The sequence below is a fragment of the Sus scrofa genome, chromosome 12, assembly GCF_000003025.6.
Source record: "Sus scrofa isolate TJ Tabasco breed Duroc chromosome 12, Sscrofa11.1, whole genome shotgun sequence".
Taxonomy (NCBI): Eukaryota; Metazoa; Chordata; class Mammalia; order Artiodactyla; family Suidae; genus Sus; species Sus scrofa.
In genome coordinates, this window is record NC_010454.4 from 3,690,090 (window position 1) to 3,716,563 (window position 26,474).

At 56.1% G+C, this 26,474-nt stretch overlaps 2 long non-coding RNA genes across 4 annotated transcripts; both read left to right on the top strand.

The window, feature by feature from the left end:
- LOC110255951 lies at positions 1,646–6,972 on the top strand. Its single transcript, XR_002336947.1, has 3 exons — positions 1,646–2,237; positions 2,858–4,386; positions 4,885–6,972. It is a non-coding gene; the product is annotated as an uncharacterized LOC110255951 (long non-coding RNA).
- LOC110255952 lies at positions 8,072–18,622 on the top strand. Of its 3 annotated transcripts, XR_002336948.1 has the most exons (4): positions 8,072–9,112; positions 9,938–10,089; positions 12,782–13,071; positions 14,504–18,622. It is a non-coding gene; the product is annotated as an uncharacterized LOC110255952 (long non-coding RNA). The 3 variants fall into 3 exon arrangements; XR_002336949.1 differs by lacking the exon at positions 9,938–10,089; XR_002336950.1 differs by lacking the exons at positions 9,938–10,089; positions 12,782–13,071.

The window sequence follows — 26,474 nt, forward strand, 5'->3', positions numbered from 1 at the left end:
GGAAGGGGGTATCTTTAGCTTCCCTTCCTGGAAGCCCACTGGCTCCCGTCCCACCGAGACCCAGCAGCGTGGCCTCCAAGCCCAGGCCACCTCCCCCTCCAGCACCAGCTCCCTAGAAGATGGGCAGCCACCCCAGACAGGTCTGCTTGGCTGGCTCACTCTCTGCCCGGCTCAGAACCCCCTGCCCAGCCCGGCAGGGTGGGCGACGCCAGTTCATGCCCCTCTCCAACCCCACGGGGAAGCACGCGGCATGGGGGCTGCGGGGACACGTCCTGCCCCCAGTCCGAGGGGCCCTGAAGTAGCATCCAGGCAAGGCCCTCCTGCCACAGAGGAGCCTGAGGCCCAGAGAGAGAGTGGGAGAGACCAGGGGTCGCGGGGAGATCCTGACGGGCTGTTCCTAACACGCCAGCATGTTTTCCTGGAACCAGGGCCTGAACCATGACCCCAACAGCTGTCCACAAAGTGACCTGGACGGGGCTCCTACCTGCCCACCTCCTTCGGCCGGTGCATCTTTGAGAAAGTCAGTCGGCGTCCAGAAAGCATCCAGCATCCAAAACACGGAAGGAGAGGGAGGGGTGCGCTTGGCGGGGCCGTGGGAGTGCTGGGAGAAGGGCCCGGGTCTCCAAGGAACAAACACCACCCACCTGTGCGGCTTCTCCCCGGAAGAGGGTGGGCGGGGCGCGGGGGCAGGACAGGTGATAAGGAGCTGAGTCAGGCCCAGGGTGCGAGGACAGCTGATCTCAATCTGCACGGTGGCCTGGGGCCTCCAAATGGGGTGGGGGGAGGGTGCCGTGAGCCCCCAGCCCAGGAAGGAGACCAGCCGGGCAGGGCAGGCCTGGCCTCATTTCCTGGCCCAGGTTAAACCAAGACCATGGACCCCTGAGACTGGGACGGAGGGAAGCCGAATTGTGCTGTTTGCGCCCCCGTCCTTGGGGCTTGTAGTTTGTGGGGGGAGGGAGGCAAGGAGGGGGGCTGGAAAGGAGAGAAACAGTGAGCACTCAGCTGCCAAGAAATGTCAGAAAAAAAGGAGGAGGAGGTCCCGTCGTGGTGCAGCAGAAACGAATCTGACTAGGAACCATGAGGTTGCGGGTTCGATCCCCGGCCTCGCTCAGTGGGTTAAGGATCCGGCATTGCTGTAAGCTTTGGTGTAGGTCGCAGACGCGGCTCGGATCTGGCGTGGCTGTGGCTGTGGTGTAGGCCGGTGGCTACAGCTCGGATTCGACCCCTAGCCTGGGACCCTCCATATGCCGGGGGAGCGGCCCTAAAAAGACAAAAAAATAAAAAACAGACATTTCCACCATAAAGACAATCAGGATTTTTTTGTGTTTTTTTAAAAGTGATTTTGATATTTGTATAAAATGTTTAAAGGTTGGAGTTCCCGTCGTGGCGCAGTGGTTAACGAATCCGACTAGGAACCATGAGGTTGTGGGTTTGATCCCTGGCCTTGCTCAGTGGGTTAAGGATCTGGCGTTGCCGTGAGCTGTGGTGTAGGTCACAGACGTGGCTCGGATCCCAAGTTGCTGTGGCTCTGGTGTAGGCCAGCGGCTACAGCTCTGATTAGACCCCTAGCCTGGGAACTTCTATATGCCGCGGGAGCAGCCCTAGAAATGGCAAAAAGACAAAAAAAAAAAAAAAAAAACAAGTTTAAAGGTTACGCTCTATTTATTGTTATTACATAATATCATCCCCGTGTATTATTACACAATACACACCCTGGTAGCCTATCTTACCAATTTAGGGTGACCAACCATCCAAGACTTTTCCAGTGTTAGTGCTGAAAGTCTTGCATCCTGAGAAATCAAATCCAGACTTTGAGTTACCCTAGTAATGGAGCGCTTGCTCCTCATGGGCACAGTACAGTTGCCACAGCTCCAAGCATCACACCCTCATGAAATGACAGTGCACCGAGTAAGAGGAAAGGGGGAGCAAGCAAAACATATTTCTCCTTGAACTTCTCAGAAGCCACAGAGACACTCCCCTTGCATTTGATTGGCAGGCCTGGGTCTCATGATCACTCTGGACCAATCCCTGGAAAAAGAAGAAGGGGTTGGTATGACTGGTATAGGCCCATCCCTATTCATCCCCAGGGCCAAGATTCTGTTTCTGAGGAGGAAGAGGGTAGGTATGGCTGCTTGGAGGCACCCAAGGGCGTGAGACCAGGCTGGACCGGCCACACGGGGGACTCAGCCTGCTTGGAGTCCTGGCTCTGCCCTGTTGTGGCAGGTTACCTGTGCTTGGTGAGTTTCATACGCCTCACCTGAAATAGGGGACGATAAGAGTGGCTGTCCCCACAGAGTTCTTGGGGAGATCTAAGAAGTCATTGAGTCTGGCAAACAGCATGGCAGCTGGGTCAGCGGAGACAAGCTATGCCCACTGTTTTTCAGTTTCCAAGGCGGCTGATGGCCCAGCACCGACCGCCTGCTCTGGGGTCTCAGGCCTCCCCCTGGAAAATGTGCTGGGGGTGGGGGAGGGAGGGTTTTCGAGGGGAGCCTCGAATCTGCTCCACTGAATCGTGTCCTTTCTGAACCACTCATCCTTCATGCGGGGTTATTTCCTCGGGGGGCGGGGGGGGGTCCCAGAAGGGCAAATATTGACTCAGAGACAATGGACTTTGAAATGATGCTTTATTTTAAATTACATATGTAATAGATGATCTTTGTAGAAAGCTGGACCACAGAGAGAAGCAGAAAGGAGAATATTAAAATCGCCTGGTTGGCTTTCTTTTGGCTGTGCCTGTGACCCACGGAAGTTCCTGGGCCAGGGATCGAACCCAAGCCACAGCAGTGACTGAGCCACAGCAGTGACAGCACCAGAGCCGGATCTTTAATCTTTTTTTCTTTTTTGGCTACACCCGCAGCTTATGGAAGTTCCCGGGCCTGGAATGGAAGGGAAACTGCAGCTACGACCTACGCCACATCTGCAGCAATGACCGATCCTTAACCCACCGCACTGGGTCGGGGATGGAACCTGCACCTCCCCAGAGACGAGCCGGGTCCCCAACGCTCTGTGCCACAGTGGGAACTCCTGGAATCTTTTGCCCGTTTTCCTTTTGCTCCCACTGTCTGTCCCACTGCTGTTGACAGGTCTGCATATTCTGGATCTGGGTGCTTCAGCAACTGTACGCAGTGCAACGGTCTCTTTCCACTCAGTGGCTTGTCCTTTGCTCCTTACTAGTTGGGCGCAAGCCAGGGATGGCTCAGGGACTCCAGCACTTCTCCCAAAGGTCCCCCAGGTCTCCCCAAAGAATATTCCACCTGAGTGGAATGGCCCACTGGCCAGGCAAGCAGGCCCGAGGTCCCCGAGCCCCAGCTCTCCCTGGGGACAGCCCTCCAATCCTCTTGGCAGAAATATCATAGGAACTCCGGGCCTGCCACCGTCAGCGGCTAAGGGAGTGGAACACGCCCAGAAGAGGAGGCAGGGGTCCAGGTGCAGACCGAAGCATGGTCCCCCCCACTCCCCGCTCCTGCAAGCAGCCGAGGGGCAGGCTTGTCACGTACGGATTAGATCTGGGGGTCCAGAGACCCCCCCGGGGAGTCTGACACCCTTTCCCGAGTCAGCTCCCTCGGGAGCTCGCTCCCTCCTGGCTGGTTCTGGGGGCAGGGACCTTTCCTCTCTCCGCACGCCTCCCTCGGCTCTTCCTTCACTGATGATCAGAAAGCCCAGTCCATCCCCAGCGGGTGGCACCCTCCCCAGAGGGACTGTCCCTTCTCCCCTCTCACCATCACCTCCCCGTCTCGTCCCTCCATCCTTCGCTGCCCACCCCAGACATACTGGGCTACCTCCCGGCTCAGGGTCCCTCCCAGGACCCCGCTCTCTGCTCTCAGCTTCCCTTCCTGCCCCCTGGGCAGAGAAACTCCCACGAAGCGGCATCTGCTCTGCTTTCCCACCCCCAGGCCCCCCCAGCATCTTCTTGGTCCACACGGGCTGGCTTTTGTCCCCCCCCGCCCTTGTCAAGGTTGCCCGAGAGCCACCCTTTGTCCCACCTGTGGCCCCGTGTCTACCCTGGTCCCCTGGTGTCTGCAGAGCATCTGCCACCCGGCCCCCTCTGCCGCTCCCGCCCCCACCACACTCCCCCACCAAGCGATTCTCGTGACACCAGATGGCCGTCCTACAGCTGAACCCAACTCCGACACTGTCGACCTGGAGACAGCGCCACAGGTTAAGGCCTCTGGCCCGTGAGACTGTCCCCCCCGCTCAGAGCCCGAGCCCAAGGGCTTGATCCCCGAGTGACCCACCACGTCTGCTCAACTTGGCTGCAAGTCAGAGGTTCCCACGTCCTCCTCCCTCTGGATCCCGTCACCCGTCAGCACAGCTCTCGGAACTCGGTTTATTACAGGAGAAAGGACGCAGGACGGCCCAGATGAGCCGCCACGAAGAGGTACACAGGTGAGGACAGAGCGGGTCCTCGGCAAGGGGCCTCCTGTCCTCCCCCTCCCCCCAGGGTGCCTCACCCTCCCGGCACGTAGATGTGGTCACAGCCCAGAGGCCCTCCCAACCCTGCACTTTGGGGATTGTTCTGGAGCCGTCCTCCCACAGGCAGCCGTGATGATTAACCCCGTTTCCAGCCCCTCTTCCCTTCCCGGAGGGCGGGGGATGGGCCGCACGTCCCCAGCTTCTAATCACCGTCTGGTCCTTCTGGTGACCAGTCCCCACCCAGAGTCGCCTGGGTGACGATTGCCCAGGAAATTCCAAGGGATTTAGGAGCCCTGCGTCAGGAACCGGGGTCAGAGACCAAATATTAGGACAAAAGATAATCCTGCTGTTCTCACCGCTTAGGAAATTACCGGGGTTTTAGGTGCTCTGTGCCAAGAACCAGGTCAGAGACCCACATACACAAAAACACGTAACGATATTAATCCACGCGTCACGTTGCTTGTGCTCCAGACAGACGCCTCACCGTTTCAAACACCCGAAAAGCGAAGAGCAGCATGTGCTTTTCTTCAACCCCTCGCCTGGGAACCTCCACATGTTGCGGGTGCAGCCCTCGAAAGACAAAACAAACAAACAAGCAAAAACGGTACCAATTGCAACGGATGGGAAGCGTCCCCAGAGCGCTGCTCCCGGGGCTTCTCGGGAACTCAGCCCAGGGCCAGCATCCCCATCCAGGCAGCTGAGCCCCAAGATCATGCGGGGCGTTGGCCCGGCCAGGACCCATGGTTAGCCGTCTTTCTGGGATCTTCTCCCCGTTGTAGGAGGGAGGCTCCGTCCTGGGGTCGCACGCAGTGGTGGTTGAGAGATCGCCACGTGTCAGACCATCCCCACGTGGTCTGGGAGCCTGAAGCCTCGCTGTGTCCAGAATCTACCAACCCCGTGTCCCAGCGGTACCTCGGTGCACCTCCTGGACTGAGCCTTTGGCCTGAGCTCCTCCCCCAGTTCCAGGTGGGGGGTCCTGCCCCCTCCCTGCGGTTTATGCTCCATCGGCCTCCTGGACGAGTTATGGTCCCTCGCTGACCTCTCGGAGGCCTCCATCTCTCGGAGCACCCTGGGGACCTCTCATGCAGCGTGACCTGTGCCATCGCGTCCCTGTGACTTTGTCCCGAGGGCCAGGTTAGGGTCAAGCAGGACGAGCTTGTGGGGCGTTGAAAACACCCGTGGCAGAGGGAGTCTGGAGAGACCCAGAAGGGCGTGGCACGAAGCAAGATTTCCCAGGGTGCGTTCCTGGCCAGAGATGGCAGAGAGTTCCAGGGGCTGGGACTTTGGAGACATCCGTTGGAGAAGATGACCCGTGAGCAAAGGAAGACAGTCCAGAAAAGCAAAATGGAGGCTCTGGGGTCACTATCAGCCCTTTTTTTAAAAAAAATTCTTTTTATTTTTTGGTCATGCCTTCCGCGTGCAGAATTTCCCAGGCCAGGGATTGAACCTGTGGCACAGCAGCAACCGAGCCATGGCGGTGACAATGCTGGATTCTTAACCTGCTGCACCACGAGGGAACTCCAATATTTGTACGTTCTTGAGCCAGAGTGTTCCAGAAGTGAAGGGGGCTGCCTCGCCCAGCAGCAGGCTCCCTGTGGGTGAGCCTTTGGGAGAGACTGACTCCTGGGATACAGAGAACTGTCTGCCAGGATGCTTTGGATGGCAAGTACCCAAAAAACTAAGTTCTACCCGGCTTAGACCTCAAGGGGCGGTGGTCAGCTCCCATATCTGAATCGTCCAGGGGCCCAAGCGGTGGCCATGAGAGGGGCCCTGCCTCCTGGGAACCAGCTCCATCCTCCCAGGCTCTCCCACCTGGTGGAAAGATACCTTTGAGCAGCCCCAAAGGTATGCACCTTCAGGTTCAAATCCAGCAGACAAAGAACACATCTACTGCCAGCTAAAGCCAAAGCAGGGTTTACATCCTAGGGCGCCCATCTGGCCCGAGTGGGGTACACAACCTGAATTACTGTGACCAAAGGGCTGAGATGTTTTTAAACTGGCTCAAACCAATCAAGGCTCACCCTGTGGGTAGAGCTGCGTCAATGAGGAAAGTGGGGAGAAAAGCAACGAGTCCCCTCTCAGAAGGATGGGGCAGGGAGGGCCCTAAGTTTCTATGATTACAAGCTCCCAGAGGACACCCGTCGCAGCACAGCGTGTCCATAAATAGGTGATTAATGAATGCTTGTTGAGTGAATAAATGAAAGAAAAAGAAGGAAGGAAAGATACAGCTCAATATAAAAAAAAAAAACTATCCAAAAAATGGGCAGAAAAGTAAATCAATTATACGCCAATATGAAATAAAAATTAGGGAGCTCCTGTAGTGGCTCAGTGGTTAATGACCCCAACTAGTATCCATGAGGATGTGGGTTCGATCCCTGGCCTTGCTCAGTGGGTTAAGGATCTGGTGTTGCTGTGGCTGTGGTGCAGGCCGGCAGCTGCAGCTCTGATTCGATCCCTAGCCTGAGAACCTCCACATGCCTTGGGTGCGGTCTGAAGAAGAAGAAGAAAAAAAAAAGGCAAAAAATAAATTAATTAAATAAAATAAATAAAATTATAAAGGCAAAAAACGGGCAGAAGGTCTAAAAAGACATTTCTCCAAAGAAGAAATACAGATGGCTAACAGGCACATGAAAAGATGCCCGACATGGCTAATTATTAGAGAAATGCAAACCAAAACTACCAGTATCCCCTCACACCGGTCAGAATGGCCATCATTAAAACAGTCTTTAGGAGTTCCCGTTGCGGGCGCAGTGGAAACGAACCTGACTAGTATCCATGAGGGTGTGGGTTTGACCCCTGGCCCCACTCAGTGGGTTAAGGATCTGGTGTTGCCGTGGGCTGTGGTGTAAGTCACAGATGTGGCTCAGATGTGGCATTGCTGTGGCTGTGGCGTAGGCCAGGGGCTACAACTCCAGTTAGATCCCTAGCCTGGGGTCTTTCATATGCCTCAGGTGCAGCCCTAAAAAGCAAAAAACAAACAAACAAACAAAAAACCTCTATAAACGGAGTTCCCACTGTCACGCAATGGGACCAGCAGTGTCTCTGCAGCATCAGGATGCAGGTTTGATCCCTGGCCTGGCACAGTGGGCGTTGCGGCAGCTGCAGCAGAGTTCACAGCTGCAGCTTGGATCTGATCCCTGGCCCGGCAACTCCATATGTCTTGGGGTGGCCAACAAAGAAGAAAAAAATCTGCAAAGAGTAAGGGCTGGAGAGGGTGTGGAGAAAAAGGAGCCCTCCTGCGCTGCTGGTGGGAATGTAAACTGGCAGAGGGACGATACAGAAGAGTATGGAGATTCCTTATAAAACTAAAAACAGAGTTACCATATGATCCAATGGTCCCACTCCTGGGCATAGATCCAGAGAAAACCACAATTGGAAAAGATACGGCAGCACAATTTACAATATTAGCTAAGACATGGAAGTGGCATAGGCGTCCATCGACAGGAGAGTGGACAAGAAGATGCGGTGTATTCATACAATGGAATACTACTCAGCCATAAAAAAGAATGAAATAAAGCCATTTGCAGCCACACGATGGCCCTTCACTTATCCTAGAAATAAGTGAAATATTATATGAGATCACTTATATGCGGAACCTCAAAAAAGACACACATGAGCTTCTTTATAAAACAGAGACTCACAAACATAGAAAAGAAACTTATCAAAGGGGAAAGGGGGTGGAGGAGAGGTAAATTAGGAGGGTGGGATAAACACACACACACACACCACTATGTATAGATAATCCGTAAGGGCCGACTGTATAGCTCAGGGAACTGCGCTCACTATTTTATAATAACCTACGAGGGAAAAGAATCTGAAAAAGGATAGACAGACAGACAGACAGATGTATACCTGAATCACTGTGCTTTACACCTGGAACTAAGCCGATACTATAAATCAGCGGTACTCGAATGTTTTAACACATAGGGGAAGAAAGAGCAGAGGGTCCCAGCAATAAGGGAAGAGCCCCTCTGAGCAGCTGAAGTTGCTCTTCCTGGAGAGGAAGCCAAGCCAAAGGCAGAAACTAAAGCAGGAGGGCGAGACCCATCGGAGGCGACAGCTGGGACCACCAAGCTGTGGCGTGGGGCCCAGGACGTGATCTGAAGAGAGGCGGGGGACCAGGCTCGGCTGGGAGCTGTGGCTCTCACGTCCTTTTGAAGCCTGACTCGGGACACTTGGCAGACCCAGAGGTGAATTCTCAGATCAGAGAAGAGTGGGGGCAGGTGTGAGGGACGCAGCTGGACCAGGCCACCCTGGTGGAGGTGCCAGGGAGGCAGGAACAGGCCCCTGTTCCCTCCTACCCCGTGACCTCAGGCCCCTCTCGGGCAGTCTGTAATAGGCGGTGGAGGTGACAGGGTGGCAGAGATAGGCCTCTGTGACCTCAGGCCCCTCTCGGGCGGTCTGTAACAGGCGAGTGTCCACAGCACCTGCCGAAGATCTCGGGGCCCTGGGTGGACCTCAGAGAGGCCTCCCATTCGACTCCAGCTCTGGCTGCTCTCCTGGCCAGGACACCGCCTGTTCCCAGAACACCGCCTGCCCCAGAGGCCGTTCACCCTGGCCGGTCAGGCTGGGCCAGAGGGCAGGGGCCCAGCCCAGAAGCCAGGGGTGAAGAAAGAAAGCTGCCAGCTGGACGGCCCCACCGGGCCCCTCGGGCTGCAGGAGGCGGATGCTGTGGGTGCTCAGAGATGCGGGTCTGAAGGTGAGTGACAGGCCTGTCCGGCCCAGACACAGGCTTCCACTGGAAGTGTGAGAATCTCTCTTGGCAAATGGTCTGCCCGTCATAGGCTGCGGCACGCGTGGTACCTTGGGGCTCCTGCCAGGGTGAACGGGGGGCTGGGGAGGACTTGCAAGCATAATAGATGGTGGGGGCCGAGACCCCGGCTGACAGCCAGGGTGGATGGATGGATGTGGGCTCAGGAGTGGCACCACTGCACCCCGGGGGCCTCCCACATTCAGCTATGGTTTGTGGGGGCAACTGAGCCAACTGCCAAGAGCGTGAGAAAGAAGGGCTGCCCCTTGGGGCGAAGGGCGGCCCTTGGCACCCTTTTCCCATGGAGGTGGTTCCTTGCCTGCTGCACCTGATGACACAGGACAGGGACAGGGGAGCTGGCCCAGCTGCCAGGGTGCAGGGCCCAGGGCAGAATGACAGCTCAGGGCCCTGGGGTCAGAAGCATCGAGAATTTCTGACAGCAGAGCGTTCAGTCCAGCACAGGGTCCCCCTGGGCATGCCCAGAAGGAGAAGGGGAGAAAGTCACGACGGGGTGGGGGGGGGGGGCAAGGCCGTTGCAACGGGCACCTCAGGGGCACACAGGACTCACCCAGGGCCTGAGGCCGCACAGTGAGGAGCCAAGAGCCCTTTGCATCCTGTGTCTCGGTTAAACCTCTAGCTCAGGCTCCCTGGGCCTCAATTTCCTCACCTGTGAAGTGGATCTTATATGAATAGGGCTGTTTCCCATCATTTACACGGAATGCTTAGCACAGCACAGGGCATGGAAAAGGCTCCCAGTACGTGCCCTCATTGCAGCCTGGGTGGCTCTTCTTTGCTGAACTGCCTGCCTGGATGCCAGCGCCCACCGCGTCCCCCCAGCCTCCAAGTCAGTCTCAGCCGCCAACAGTGACCAGACCTCCACATGCGGGAAGCCAGGCCACTGCCCAGCGCCACGCCACTCCCGCCAGGTAGGACACACACACACACACACAGAGGCTTTCTCTTGCGCACACAGGAACACCCTTGATCCGGCCTTTCTCACCACTGTGATGCCTGGCAGCTGCACGCAGTAGCTTTGGCCGAGCACGACGCTGGGCCACGAAGGTCTCCCTCTAGTGGCCCCAGAAGCAGCAGCTGCTCACGTCTGACTCAGCAGCAGACAAGAAGCCACACGAAGGCACTTTGGCCCCTGGGCTGCAGCGGAACCCCAAGGGGAGCCTGCAGGGATCTTTCTGAATGAACGTTTTGTCCAGATATGTGCCTTGGAGTGGGATTGCTGGACCATAGCGTAGTTCTAGATTTAATTTTCTGAGGAACCGCCATCTGTTTTCCATAGTGGTTGTACCAATTGACATTCCCACCAACAGGGAGGGAGGGTTCCCTTTTCGCCACCCCCCCAGCACTGGCAATTTGATGACTTGTTATCAATGGCCATTCTGACCGGTGTGAGGTGGTACCTTGTAGTTTTGGTTTGCCTTTCGCTAATAATTCGTGATGTTGAGCATTTTTTCATGTGAGGTATATTCTGGAATCTAATCAGGTAGCACTTTTTTTGTGGGGGGGGCTTTTTGCCAATTCTAGGGCCACTCCCGCGGCATATGGAGATTCCCAAGCCATGGGTCGAACCGGAGTCACAGCTGATGGCCTACACCACAGCAACGCGGGATCCGAGCCATGTCTGCGACCTACACCACAGCTCACGGCCATGCCGGATCCTTAACCCACTGAGCAAGGCCAGGGATCGAACCCGCAACCTCATGGTCCCTAGTCAGATTCATTAACCGCTGCGCCACGACAGGAACTCCAAGGTAGCACTTTCTGATTGGATGTCAGTGTTTGGAAGGAGGGATGCTGGGATTAGAAAAGCCTCGGATCCCAAAGAAGAGATACAGAATCTTCCGGCTCTAGAGTCTCTGGCTGGGGTGTCCCCAGGATCTGAGGTCTGACGACTCCGACAGCAGCATCAGAGCAGTAAGTTACCGAGCTCAGATAAGGTCCCCCTCTTCTTCCCCATGTCAGCTGGTCTTGAATGGTAGCGTATGGCTCAGGGCAGCAGGGAGAGATTTTAAAAATTATTTCTTTGCAGATGAGCAAATTTAAGATTGTGCCTCCATAGTTTAATTTTGTCTGAATCCTGACATCTGAATGTGCTTTAGTTTATGTCATTCAAAAATATCTTAAGCAATCCAATCATCTTCTTAGTGAAAAATATACAACTGGGGTTCCCCCCCCCTTTTTTTTTGCTTTTTAGGGCCACACCCACGGCATACGGAGGTTCCCGGGCTAGGAGTTGAATCCGAGCTACAACCGCCGGCCTACACCACAGCCACAGCAACACCAGATCCGAGCCACATCTGCCACCTACACCACAGCTCACAGCAACACCGGATCCTTAACCCACTAAGCAAGGCCAGGGATTGAACCTGCCTCCTCGTGGATCCTAGTCAGATTTGTAACCACTGAGCCGATGGGAACCTCTGGGGTTTTTTTCTTTATATATAAGATATTTTGTGGTTCACTTCATGAACTATAGTGTAATTTTTTTTTTTTTTTTTTTTTTTTTTTTGGCTGCCCTGAGGCACGTGGAGGTCCCAGGCCAGGGATCAGACCTAAGCCGCAGTCATGACCTTTGCCGCAGCTGTAGCAACACCGATTCCTTAACCCCACTGTGTAGGGCTGGGCATGGAACCTGCATCCTGGGTGTCTTTTTAGGGCCACACCTGTGGCACATGGATGTTCCTAGGCTAGGGATCAAATCAGAGCTGTTGCTGCCAGCACACACCACAGCCACAGCAACGCGGGATCCTTAACACACTGAGCGAGGCCAGGGATCAAATCTGCGTCCTCATGGAAACCAGTCGGGTTTGTTGCCACTGAGCCACGATGGGAACTCCTTTTTTTTTTTTTTTTTTTTTTTTTTTTTTTTTTAATATTTAGGTGTTTCTTTGGGGGTGTGTGGTTTTTGGCTTTTTAGGGCCGCTCCCGCGGCATATGGAGGTTCCCAGGCTAGGGGTCTAATCGGAGCTGTAGCCACCGGCCTACGCCAGAGCCACAGCAACGCGGGATCTGAGCCGCGTCTGCGACCTACACCACAGCTCACGGCAACGCCGGATCGTTAACCCACTGAGCAAGGGCAGGGATCGAACCCGCAACCTCATGGTTCCTAGTCGGATTCGTTAACCACTGCGCCACGACGGGAACTCCTGTTTCTTTTTTTTTTAATGGCATTTATTTTAGGACCATCTCCTTTGCCACGACCATCTGGGTTTGCTTCGGTGACCGAGGGGCAGGCTGTGTCACCACACGAAATCCCATTCCTTTGGCTTCGGCCTCGGCATAATGGCCTGCAAGTGCTTCCCCTCAACACCGGGGTCGGCATCGAGGTCTCCGGTGCCCCGTTTCCAGTGGGACACGCTTTCAGCAAAGCAGATTGGAACCTTGGCGTTCCTCCCCCTCGGTACTTGAGAGACAACTGTTCGGATGCCAGCGTAGAAAACATGATTGCCTGGTGCCCACTGGAACGAGGGGAAACTGAGGGTCTTCCTTGATTTCCGGAGCAATAACTTCAGCCAGGAGTTTGTTCTTTCGAAAAGGGGGGGAGCAGGCAGATGAAGGTATGCCCTCCCCGTGGCCTGATAGAGACGTGTTGTTTCCTCCAAGATGCAACAGGATGCCTTTCGCAGCAAAGTCAGAGTGGGCGCCTGGACCCCACGCAGACCCCCGGACCTGCTGAGGAATGAGGGCTTGGGCAGCGCTGCTCTGGAGGAGCCGCCCACAGAGCGCATCCCACCACTGTTCATAAAGGCCTTTTACGGCCCCGAAGGCCCGCGTGCGGGCCTGGCCCTTGGGGTGCTTCCCTTTGGGGGAGCCGCTGCAGAAGCCGCCCCGGGGGGGACCCTCCAGGCAGCACTGGATGAGTGATGTCCTGCTTGCCCAGAGGATCGGCCCAGGTGAGTCTGAGCCAGGTAGCCGGGTGGGGTCCGGAGCACCCCCAGAAGATACTGGCAGGGTCAGGGAACACGAAGAGTCATGGGGAAACCAGAGGTTCTAAGGATGCCAATGCAAAAGTGCGGAGGCATCGCCGAGTTCACGCTGGGAAACGCCTCCTGGAAGGAGGAGGGTCTGAGAAACCGAAGCCTAAAATGACTCGGCCCCACCTGCCCCCGGAGAGGCTAAAAGAGAGCACATCTGCAGTCGTTCCCCCTGCAGCTCGGGGTTTAAGGACCCGACCTTGTCTCTGTGACGATGCAGGTTTGATCCCTGGTCTTGCTCATGGCCAGAAACCGTGGTGAAGGTCGCCGATGTGGCTCGGATCAGGTGTTGTCATCCTTATGGCACAGGCCTCAGCTGCAGCTCTGACTTGACCCCTAGCCCGGGAACTTTCTATGCCACAGGTGTAGCCAGGAAAAAAAAAAAAAAAAAAGATGGAGTTCCGATTGTGGCACAGCATAAACAAATCTGACTAGGAATCATGAGGTTGCGGGTTCAATCCCTGGCCTCGCTCAGTGGGTGAAGGATCTGGCCTTGCCGTGAGCTGTGGTGTAGGTTGAAGATGCAGCTTGGATCCCATGTGGCTGTGGCTGTGGTGGAGGCCGGCAGCTGTAGCTCTGATTCAACCCCTAGCCTGGGTACTTCCTTATGCCACGGGTGCGGCCCTAAAAATCAAAACAAAAAAGAAAAAGAATGAGTGTTTCTGTTTCTGCAGATGATGGTATTGGAGCAGGAGCCAAAAGGAGAGTAAAAGCTGGTAGGCGGCCGGCAGATGGTGCAGGGGTGGGAAGGGAGCCCTGGCGACGGGGCCCCCAGTTGACGCTGTGGAACCTCTCCCCGGGGTGGTTCGTTTCTTTCTTTCTTTCTTTCTTTCTTTCTTTCTTTCTTTCTTTCTTTCTTTCTTTCTTTCTTTCTTTCTTTTCATTTTTTTTATTACTCAAATGAATTTATCACATCTGTAGTTGTATAATGATCACAACAATCTGATTTCATAGGATTTCCATCCCACAGCCCAAGCACATAGGGCGGTTCTTTAGGCACGTCGCTCCGAAGCCTCGCCCGGCCTGAGATACGGGGGTCTGGGGTCCAGGTAGGGAGCTAAAGGGAGACTGAGAGCTGAGAGCATTTTCTGTTTGGTCTCCTAATACTGAAATTCAATGATGCCCACTCTTGACGGGGACGCTGCGTCAGGCTTTCTCTGCTCTGAGCATGTTCTGGTTCATTTAGCCATCGCAGCAGAAGACAGGGCTCAGGCTAAAATGAGACTGGTCTTCCTGGGTATTGACTTTCCCAGGGCAGTTAGGACCTTGGCTTTGGGCAAATCACTGAGGCTTCAAATTTAACTCAGCCACCACTGCGTTTCTCTGACCTATTTGCAGTTTTGTTCCCCAGATGCCTGGAGATCTCCTGGGACCACCTTGCAATAACTCACGGGCTGCTAACGAAGCAGGCTTGACCCGTCTGTCTCTGTGTGCGAGCATCCGTCAGCAAAAAACCTGGATCTGAGTGGCATCAAGCTGACCACCTAGAGTCCTGATCTCATCCCAGTTCTGCAGGAGAACGTTGCAGGGATTCTCTAGAAACTGCACTTGGAGCCGTGTGGCATCAAGGACCCCCACCAGGAGGCCATCCTGCCTGCCCTGAGCCGCTGCTCCCAGCTCAGGTCCACCAGCCTAGGTGGGAACCTCCTCTCCACGGTCGTGATGGAGAAGCTGCTGAGTCACACGGCTGGGCTGCCCCGCTGAAAGGATGAGTTTTATCCCGGCCCCCGGGAGAGTCAGAGCTCTAGAGGACCTCGGCCTGGGGATACTTGCCCAGCTGCGGGAGGAGCTGATGGAGTTGATGAGGGGCTTTGGAGGTCCAGGGCCATCTGGCTTTGCTCCAGCCCGCGTCCTCGCTGGGGCAATAAGACGTTCTATCACGAGGAGTCGTTCTATATGATTGCCGTCCACCTGTGTCGTTGGGTGTATCGGTCCAAAGCACTTCTGGGCACTTGGGTTCTGAAATCCAGGTCGGGCACCATGTCAAGGGAACACAGACCCATGATAAATGGCGGGGACCCTGGCATGAGCGTTTCTCATGGTTCCCCTGGTGCTCCCATTAGTCTCAGCTTCCGGGCATCGTGTGTCCCGGGAGAGGGTCTCGGTGCACAAGGCAAGGTCCCCAGTTCTGGAAAGTGTCGTCCACTTGGCCAAAGAGTGTTACCCTCTCATCTTCACCAACCTGTGCCTGTCATGAGTGGGTGGTTGTCCTATGTGAGTCAATCTACTTGTGGCCAGGAGAGAGACCCCCCCCAAAAAAAATACTAAAATAGTGTAGTCAGGGAGTTCCTGCTGTGGCTCAGCGGTTAATGAACCTGACTAGTATCCATGAGGACTCAGATTTGACGCCTGGCCTCGCTCAGTGCATTCAGGATCCAGTGTTGCCATGAGCTGTAGGTCACAGATGCAGCTCGGATCTGGCGTGGCTGTGGCTGTGGTGCAGGCCGGCAGCTGCAGCTCCAATTCGACCCCTAGCCTGGGAACCTCCATATACCACGGGTGTGGCCCTAAAGCCCCAAAAGACAGAAGAAAATAAAAATAGAATAGTCATTTAACATAGTTTTTTTAGTATTTCTAAGCCACATTAAAAATCTTATCAGGAGTTCCCGTCGTGGTGCAGTGGTTAACGAATCCGACTAGGAACCATGAGGTTGCAGGTTCGGTTCCTGCCCTTGCTCAGTGGGTTAACGATCTGGCGTTGCCGTGAGCTGTGGTGTAGGTTGCAGACGCGGCTTGGATCCCACGTTGCTGTGGCTCTGGCGTAGGCCGGTGGCTGCAGTTCCGATTAGACCCCTAGCCTGGGAACCTCCATGTGCCGCGGGAGCGGCCCAAAGAAATAGCAAAAAGACAAAAAAAAAAAAAATCTTATCTTTTGTGGGGTGGAGAAAATCCTTGAGATTATTTCTCTAAAAACTGCTGTCTCTCCTTATCAAGGAAGACCAGTATAGATTTTTTTCTTTTTTTATTAAATTTATTTTTTATGATATAGTTCATTGACAGTGCTGAGTCAATTTCTCCTATACAGCATAGTGTGAGAAAAAGAATGTATATATATATATATATATGATGTTTTTTCTTTTTATGGCCACACCTGGGTCCTATGGAAGTTCCCGGCTAGGGATCCAACCTGAGCTGCAGCTACCAGCCTACGCCACAGCCACAGCCACACCAGATCCGAGCCGCACCTGCAACCTATGCCACAGCTTGCTTGCAGCCATGCTGGATCCTTAACCACCCACTGAGAGTGAGACCAGGGGTGGAACCCACATCCCAACAGACACTATGTTGGGTTCTTAACCCGCTGAGCCACAACGGGAACTCCTTGCATAGCATTTTTCCTTCTAACCCATCGGGATGGATAACAAAACACTTGCTTTATGCTACTGATAACTCGGAGTCAACTCAACTTTTCCTCAGTTCCATACTCTTCATTCAACCAACAGCACATGGTATCGAAAAATATTCACTATTCACCATTGAAAAATACTCGTAAGTGCACACGATCAGCTGAAGACTCATCTATAGACAAATCAATACATAGATTGACCTTAGAAAGGAGTGATAACGAGAAGAAGCTTGCACAGTTACAGATGCCAAGGAGTCCCACAGTCCACGCTCTGTAGGGTCGAGAACCAGCAAAGCCATTGTAGAACTCAGTTCAAGGTTTAAACCTGAAAACCAGGAGAACTGAGGAAACCCCAAGTCCAAGGCCAAAGGCCTGAGAACCAGGACACCACTGGTGTCAGTCCGGAGTCACAGCTGTCGAGAGCCAGAAGCTCCAATGTTCCTGGGTGAGAAGAGGTAAAGGGAGGAAAGATGCAGTCTTGGCCAATTCAGGCCCCAAAGAGACCGGACGATGCCCATCTGCCGTGGTGAGGGCGGGCTCTTCATTCAGTCCCCAGTCAACCCGTAATCGCCTCTAGAAACACCATCCCAGAAACACTCAGAATTGGAGTTCCCACTGTGGCTCCGCGGTAATGAACCTGGCTAATATCCATGAGGATGTGGGTTCAATCCCTAGCCCCACTCAGTGGGTTAAGGATGCTGCGTTGCCGTGGCTGTGGTGTGGGTCACAGATGCGGCTTGGATCCCGAGTTGCTGTGGCTGTGGTGTAGCCTGGGAACTTCGACCCCTAGCCTGGGAACTTCCATATGCTGCAGGTATGGCCCTAAAAAGCAAAAAAAAAAAAAAAAAAAAAAAAAAAAAAAAAAAAAAAAAAAAAAGAGAGAGGAGAGAGATGCAGAGACACAGAGAGAGACCTGAGACACACAGAGGCACAGACTAGAGGGACACGGCCACAAGCCAAGCCACGCCTGCTGCCCCAGAAGCTGGAGGAGACGAGGAAGGACACTGGCCTTGAGGCTTTGGAGGGAGCACGACCCCGCTGACACCTTGACTCCAGACTCCTGGCCTCCAAAACCATGGAGGATCAATTTCCGCGGATAAAAGCTGCCCATCCTGCAGTAGTTTGTTCAGGCAACCCCACAAAACCGATACATCTGGGACACGCAAAGAGAGGCCACCTACGACCTGGCCCCCTGACCGGCCCTTCTAAGTCCGCGCTTTTGTTCCCATTTCACGGGCTCCCGAGGCTCTGAAATGTTAGCAACTTGCTCTCCAGGCGGCCTGCAAAGAAGTTGCTTCACCCTTTTGAAGTCTGCCCCGCCGGGGACCCCAACTGCTAGGCTGGGCTCCCAACCCCACCAGTCCCATCAGGGGAGACACAGAAGGACCCACTTTTTCTGAGAAGGATGTTTTACGTGTTTCACAGGCATGCTCTTATAATGTTGATTATTTTCAGGCAGTTTTCAGAACGTAAAATTGCAGCTGTATTGTTGGGAGTAAATTTTATTTCCTTGGCTTGAAAACACAAACCGAAATAATAAGCCCGTGAGTAGCTGAATAGTGTCATAATTCTGTAGAATATAAATTTATGGCAATAGAAAAACGGTAAAACACTAAGAACTCACTGCAGCAAAATTGGGGGGAATAAATGTTACTGCTGGGCCCCAAACACGAACGAATATTCTACTCAGGCTACAGAGGCACCTCATACAAATGAGAGTAAAATGCCTGCCGAGCACCAGCCCCCAGGTAATATCCCAAACGGCAGAGCTATGACTGGAAATCCATCTTAGGCCTCGGACAAGACACAAATAAAACAAATGATTCCCTGTGTAGTTAAATTTTCAATCATCCTGCTGACAAGAATTTTTTTACTGCTGCAATTGGGAAGCTATCAAAGGCAAAAAGAAGAAGTCATTTCAGCTCCGGGAAAGGCAGGATGAAAAAAAAGGCAGCTGCACTGCAAGAAGTCTACAGGGTGGAGGGACTAGGGCTGCCAGAGAAAATGCTCAGTTAAATGTGCATTTCAGGCAAACAATGACTACCCCTTTGTATAAGTATATCCCATCTGTTGCAAGGGATATACTTACCCTACAAAATGTATGTTATTTCTCTGAAACTCGCACTGAATGTGGCACCCAGTCTCTTGCTGGTTTGTTTTACTACATTTGGCAAACTTGGGTGGGGGGAACCTGAAGCCCAAGGGTGAGCCTCCACCTCCTCATAAGTGAAATCTTTTCCTTTCTTTTCTTTTCTTTTCTTTCCTTGTTTGTGTGTTTGTCTTTTTAGGGCCGCACCCACAGCATATGGAGGTTCCCAGGCTGGGAGTCTAATTGGAGCTGTAGCCACCAGCCTACACCACAGCCACCCACAGCAATGCCGGATCTGAGCCACAGCTCACAGCAACGCTGGATCCTTAACCCACTGAGCAAGGCCAGGGATCGAACCCGCAACCTCATGGTCCTTAGTCGGATTTGTTAACCACTGAGTCACGACGGGAACTCCCATGTCTGGAAGCTTTGAGTGAGGAGCAGCGAGGGGTGCTCAGGGGGTGTCGACAGAGCCTTGGCAGTGACTGTTTAGGTCCAGAGGTAAACAGTGAGGAGAAAGCCGTGAATATGACAGGGATTTAGAGACCTATTTCATAGAGCCTCACAACTGTGATGGGAGCGGGGCTGTGCTGGCGGCTGTTTTAAAGAAGGAGAGTGCAAGTCGCCATCATCTGGTGGCTCCACAGGGACCTACCTCTGCCCCCCACTGCAGCGTGAGGTCACTAAGGGGTCTGCGGGGGGCACCGCTTCCGTGCTGCACTGCGGGTGACCTTGGGAGGACACGCCCTGGGTCCTGAAAAGCTTTGCAGAAAGCCTGGCTTTGCAACCAGGCTCCGAGCCACCGCCGGGGTGGGGTGGGGGGGAACCAGCCTCGGGACTTCAGTAGGAGCCAGGGCTGCTTTGGGATCAAAAGTTGCACGATCCGGTTTTGACCAGCCACTCATTTGCCACGCTTAATAGAAAGTCGCTTTGGGCTGCTGCAAAAATCCACTTTCAGAGGCAGCCGGCTTTGCCCCTTTCCCCTTCCCACAGGGGGAAGTCAGGAGAGGTGAACCCCAGGAACCCCAGAAAAGGCTCCACCCCGAGGAGGCTCCCCAGGTGAAGAAACAGCCCTCTTCCCCATCAGTGGACTTGGCCTTGCCTCGCCGTGGCCGCGGGCGCCGGCGCCACTGACGGAAAGCCCCCAGTGGGCAGAGCGGGCCAGGCTGCCCTCCCACCTCCCGACGGGTGTCAGGCACACCCGCGGCTCCCGTGCCTCTTGGGCAGGACACACTGGTCTCTGCTTCCGCTTTGGGGGTTTGTTGAATGCAAATAAGGGGGAAACGTCAGAGTGTCCCCCAGTACACCCAGACACCAACCTCTCCCAGCATCTCCACCCAGGTGACCCGGGCCTCCACTCCACGGGCCCCGGACTCCCACCAGGACCCCCCACCCCCTGCCCAACACAAGCCCAACTCCCACCCTGCCTGCTGCCCACTTTTCTGCTGGAACCTCAGGCCTCCCGCAATTCGGGGAACACACCCCCCACACCTCCCCAGGGCCACTGTCCCCCAGGGCTGCTGCTCCAGCGGTCCCCCAGTTTTTCCTGTGAGGCTCGCCCCTGCTGCCTTCAAGGCCTGGCTCAATCACCCAGCCAGCCTTGAACTTCAGAACCCATCCCCGGCCCGCTGCCTGCTCCCCGCTCTCCTTTTTCCTTCCAACACACCGGAATGCTTCCTTCCTGCTGGCTGTCCTGGCACCTAGAACAGCACCTGCACCTGCGGGGCAGCCGGCACGCAGATGTGGAACAGATGAAGGAAGCGCAGGACAGCCAAGCCCGCTTCACAGTGACCATCTCTGGGGTCCTGCAGTGCCATTTAACCAGCCCATCACCTGTTGCTGGCGATGCCCGTTCTTTGTCTCCCCACGGGGACGAAATCCTCTGAAAGCCACCGCCGCACCCCTCCTCACAGCCCAGACCCGCCTGCCCCAGAACCCCTGCACGCAGTAGGTGGGGACAGGCCTGCAGCTACAGGCACCTGGCTTGAAGGGCTCTTCTCACCCGGAGCGGAGCGGAGTGGGGTCACTGGCTGGGGCAGGGCTCCCTTTGCATGTGTTTTGCATATATTTTGCATAAACACGACCCCTGGGGGAGTTTAAAGCTCTCTCCTCTGTCACTGCTGGAGCTTAAAGGCTGGCACAGAGAAAGGGCCTTTGCTGCCTCCCCAGGCAGGGGTGGGGGGTCGGGGCTGCAATCAAAGCAAGGACAAGCTTGTGATGCCAGCCGGAGGGCAGAGGGCCACGGCAGGACCCTGGGGAAGGGGGAGGACCCAGACCCCCAGCCCTGGCCACACTGAGCCTGGGAAGTGGGCACAGAGGGGCTTGGCCCCTGAAGCCCAGAAGGCAGAGGTCCTTCCCAGGGCTCGGGGAGCCCTACTTCACCCCCAGAGCTGGCCCCTCTCCCGGAGGCCAGGTCACAGAGAGAAGCTTCTGGGCGCAGAGCGGGTGGGACGGAGCCTTTACCTTCCTTCCTCTTTCTGGGAAGGGAGCCGTCCTGCAGGCCCCGGGAAGCTGTCCAAGGCTCCCCTGAGACCGCACCCGGCTCCCTGCACCTGCGGGGCTGGGGGGTGGGGCAGGCAGGGGCGTAGCCCTGGGGAGTAGAGGCAGGGAGGGGACACAATGGGGAGGGCGTGTCAGCTCCGCCGGTGGCCTGCGACCTCTGCCCTGACCCCACCCCCATCCCAGCCGCACAGAGTGGCCCGCAGAGGAGGGTCACAGGCAGCTCAGGTGAAGATCCCATCCACCTGCCTGGGAAATACCCTCCCGCTCCGTGCCCTCCCAAGGGCACCTCCCTCCCAGGGCAGGTGGGGAGCAGCTTTCAGGGAGCTGAGCCTGGGCCCGTGCCTGGTACCCACTTCAGGCCTGGCTGGGAAGGCATCTGAGCTGATGATCAGATTGGGGGGGGCGGGACTGGACCTCTCCTGCCCCTCAACAGGCTGCACCAGAGCGCAGGATCCCCGCCCCCAGCCCTGCCCGGCTGTCAAGAGACCGCCGCTGCTGTACCTGTGTGAGCAGAACCTTCCAGGGAGGGGGGCACCTGGGAACCAACTGCAAGGGGAGGGGGAGGACTCTGGCGGGGGGGTGGGGAGCAGGTGGGAGACGGGCGAGGGGAGGGGTGGCCCTGGGCAGGCAGAAGCTGGCACCCCACCCTATCTTCTGTCATTACCGGAATCGAGGCGGGCCCCCTGGGGTCTCAGCAGAGCTGCCTGCTGGTAAGTCCCTTCCCCAGAGGCCCCTCCACCCTTCTTCCCCGCAGGCCCAGCTGTGCCCGCCGCCCAGCCTGGTCCCCTCCCGGCTCCTCTGCTGGGGCTGTCCTGTGGCCCTGAGGCCCCGGGGGGGGGCGGCGTCCACGCCGGCTGGCTCTGCCCCTCCTGCCGCAGCAGCCTCTACCACCACCGCCCCTTGGTTTACGGGAAGCCCAGGCTTCGGGCCACGCAGGGAGCAGCAAAGACCCCTGTGGGAGGGTGGGTGGCGCTGAGCAGGTGGGAGGCCCTGGCTGGCCTGCCTCCCTCGGAGCCCTGGGTGGGCGGGCTCTGCCCGCCTCACTTCTGAACATGAGAGCCACACAGCCAAGCCAAGCCAAGCCGCAAGAGGGGCTCCATAACACACCAAGTCCCCGGCGGCCAGGCCACGGAGCGGGCTTTCACTGAGACCCAGCCCTGGGTCTGAACACCATCAGCTCACTGAGTGGGGCTGGTGGGCGGCTTCCTTCTCGACCCCCTGTTCGTTCCCAGAAGGAAGGAAGCCCATATTCGATGCCGCAGCAGCCCTTCTGGGCAATGTGCTCCACTTCCCAAGAGGCTACCAGCCTCCAATCATCTCATCCTGGGGGAGAAGGAAGGAGACTCAGTGCCCGCACCCTGGCACTATCCAGGTCTTGGGGTCTCCCCCCTCCCCCAACACCAGTGCTCTGAGTCTTGGCCCCTGGCAGTGGCTTGACGAAACGCCCACCCTGCCCTGGCGGAGGCTCAAGGTCATGGCTCAGGTGGAGACCTGCCTTTGAATCCTATTTATGTGCCTCCGGGCAGGTACCTGTCCACCCTCGCCTCACCTACGCTGGGCAGCATGAGCAGCCCTCACCTCGCTGGGTGGTTGAATTGTGACAGCGTGTGGGAGCGAGGACCCAGCTCGCAGTTAAGTGCTCAGCACAAGTTAGCTGGAACCTGAGAGGCACCTGCCGCTAAACCCACCCTAACTAGTACCAGTTACAAGAAACAGAAACGCATCTCAAACGAGAGCTTACTGTCAAAAGGAGACTGAAACACAAACCAAAACTACCATAAGACACTGCTTCACCCCCATTAAGAAGGTTATTATGTAGAAAGAAAGAAAGAAAAGACGGAAGGAAGGAAGGGAGCGAGGGAGGAAGGAAGGAAAAAACAGAAGCGTTGGTGAGGATGCAGGGCAACGGGAACCCTTGGGCACGGCTACCAGCGATGAATGGAAAACGGAGCAAGCACTGAGCAAAACACCATGGCAGCTTCTCAAAAAATTAAATTGGTTTTTTTTGTTTTTTTTGTTTTTGGCTTTTTAGGGACACGCCTACAGCACATGGAGGCTCCCAGGCTAGGGGTCGAATCAGAGGTGCAGCTGCCGGCCTACACCACAGCCACAGCCACGCCAGACCCAGGCCATGTCTGCGACCTACACCACAGCTCACCACAACGCCGGATCTTAACCCACTGAGCGAGGCCAGGGATGGAACCTGCCTCCCGATGGATGCTAGTTGGATTTGTTTCCACGGCGACACAATGGGAGTTCCTAAACTTAGATTATTAAACAACCCAGCAATTCTACGTCTGGGTATGTACTCAAAAGAACTGAAAGCAGAGTCTCAAACAGATACTCACACCCGTGTTGACGGCAGCATTAATCATAGCAGCCAAAAGATAGAAGCAGCCCACGTGTTCATCAACGGATGAATGGATAAACAAAATGTGGTAGATAAATACAATGGAATATTATATAGCCTTAAAAAGGAAGGACATTCTGACACAGGCTACAACACGGATGGACCTTGAAAAGCATTATGCTCCAGGAAATAAGCCAGTCGCAAAAGGACAGATATTATGTAATTTCTCTAGAAAGAGTCAAATTTATGGCGACAAAGTAGAATGGTGGTTGCCAGGGGCTGGGGAAGGGGAGGATGGGGAGCTAGTGTCTAATGGGGACAGCGACTCAGTTTAGCACAGGGAGCACGTTCTGGAGGTGGGTGCCGTCCTCTGCCTCTGGCCCTGCCTGGGACGCAGACCTCACCACACAGGGCTCCTCCCCACCTCCCGGGCCCGGGCACCCCGCACACACCAGCCTTCCCAGGTCCTCTGCACCCAGCTTCTCCTCCTCCGCTTCAGAGGCCCTGGAGGAGGTGTTCCCACTCCTACCCTAACCTTGCCAAGGGCAGGGGGCCAGTTCCCGGAGGTGAGGAAGGGGAGGGAGCAGGGGAAGCAACAGGTGTCACTGCAACGGGGGACTCACACAGGTGGGTTTGAGCCTCAGCCCCGACATTCACTAACTGCTGTCTGGGGTCACTGTCAAGGGCAGGTGGGATGTGACAGTCAGCTGTTCGACCACCCTGTTCACAGGACTGTCCGGAAGGGGTGTACGGCAGACCCTGCCCCAGATCAGATGCTCAAGAAAAGCAGACTAGCAGTGATGCTAACAGCAGCCCTGGAAGGAGGGCTGCGTGGCCGGGGAGGTTCCCTCATTCCCCAGGGAGGGCATTTGCAGCAGAGCGTGGGTCCCTGAGTCAAACAAAAAGGCAGTGAGAGCCCAGCTCTGCCTCTCGGTTTCCTGGCATTCGTTCATTCATTCATCCACCCATCCATCCATCAGGCCCTCCTCGGTGCTGCAGGTCCCGCTCTGCACTCTGCAGACCCATCAGGGAGCGAGCCCACGCCCCTGCCCTCATGGAGTCGACACCGGGGAAGATTAAGTGAGTCCGTCTCTGTACTGTGCTTAGAACGGGGCCTGGCATGACGTAAACACCACTGACATGTTCGCTGGGTGGTTTTGGTTTTTTAGGGCGGCACCTGCGCCACATCGAAGTTCCAGGGCTAGGGATCGAATTGGAGCTGCAGCTGTGGTCTACGCCACAGCCACGGCAACACCGGATCCAAGCAGGTCGACCACATGCCACCTATGCCGCAGCTCGAGGCAACGCTGGATCCTTAACCCACGGAGTGAGCCCAGGGATCGAACCCCCATCCTCACGGGGACTATGTCGGGTTCTTAACCTACTGAGCCACAACGGGAACTCCTGTTTGCTGTTATTATTAATTACTGATGCCCATCTAGCAAACCAGCCCTGTCCAGGCTGGCAGAGCCCCGCCTCTTTGGCCCTACAGATGCCCCCCCACCCCGTCAGCATGTTTGCATGTCTGACCACTGTTGCTCCCTTGGCCTGGTCTGCACAGGGGCCTGGGCAGAGCAGGAGGGCTGGACTGAGTGGAGAGAGACCCACAGAGCCCAGAGCCAGCCCACAGGTGCCCCACGGTGGGGAGCCCCTGCCCCAAGCCTGGCCCCAGGACACCTGCCCACTAGGCAAGTGCTGCCAACATTGGGACATACCCTGTTCCCAGGCTTTCAGGGGAAGGAGGTCCCTTCTTGCCTCCTGGAAGATAAAGGAAGCAGTGAAGGGGTTGAAGGGCAGAGCCTGGTAGCAGGGGGCCCGCAGGTGGGGGCTCACAGGGAGAAGCCAAATGCTGGGCCCTGGTGGTGCCCACGGAACAAATTCAAGTCTAGCTGTGGGCCTGGCAGGGGCAGGAACAGGAACGGGGCGGGAAGCCCGAGCCTTCCTTTCATCATCCCGCAGCAAAGCATTTACAGTCAATAAACGGGCTAATTAATTCTCTTCAAAGACCTCTCAATTATTCATCCTGGGCTACAGAGAGAACAATTAGAGCATCGCCCACTCACAGCTCTGGAAGTGCAAGCAGGCTGGGCCGCAAAGCTGAGCCCCTGGGCCGGCACACCCTCCCGGGGGTCCCCAGCCCTCCCCCCTGCAAGAAGTAAGGCAGGCTTTATCCCTGGGGCCCAGGAGGATGGAACCCCTCTTCTTCCTCAAACCTGCCAGCAGCCCAGATCACGAGCCTCCCTCCTCGGGGGAGGCCGCCAAGCCCTGATGCAGTCCGTGACTTCTGCCCAGCAGCCCATCAGAGCAGACCTGGGGACACAGAGCCAGGCTCCAGGCATGGGGGATGTGCTGCCAGATGTGGGCACTGGGGCTGCTGGACTTGAGCTGAGCCCTCTCTGCCTCTGGGAGAGAAGTCTGTGCCTCAGGAGCAGGGGACCAAGTAGGAGCTAATCTGGCCAGCAGCTGCGTGCGGCCGGGCTGGGTAGATCTGCTGCCCCACCAAGTGGGGCAGGAGGCCCCCTTGGCGAGCTGGAGCCAAGCAAGGACCCTGGGGGTCCGCAGCTGCCCCAGCAAGACTCCTCCAAGCTGGGAGACCGTGGGGAGCTAGCTCCCCTTCTCCCCTCCAACTTCCTGGAGTTGCTGAGGTCCCATCCTGGGGCCTTGAGGGAGAGGCCAGCCTGGCTGTCCCCTTGCACCTTCTCCTATCCTGCCCAGGTCCCCCACTTGCCGGCGGCTCTCTCCCCCCCCTGGCCTCCCCCAAACGGCTCGGGCAGGCCGGCAAGCAGAGGGTTAACTCCCAGCCGCTCCCAGACCGCGCAGAGTGGGGGGCGGGGGGCCGGGGGCGTGCCTGTCGGGAAGTATGGATTTCTGCAGTGGTTTTACTGGAAAAGCTGTAGCTGAAGGTGGGAGGGGGTCACCATGGCAACTTCTGGCTATGGGAACAGGTTGGCTGGTGGGAACCGATCCTGCCAGGGGCCCGAGGGGGCCCGGCTGGCGCTTCAGCCCCCGGGGGCTCCCTTGGCTGCCCGCTGGGG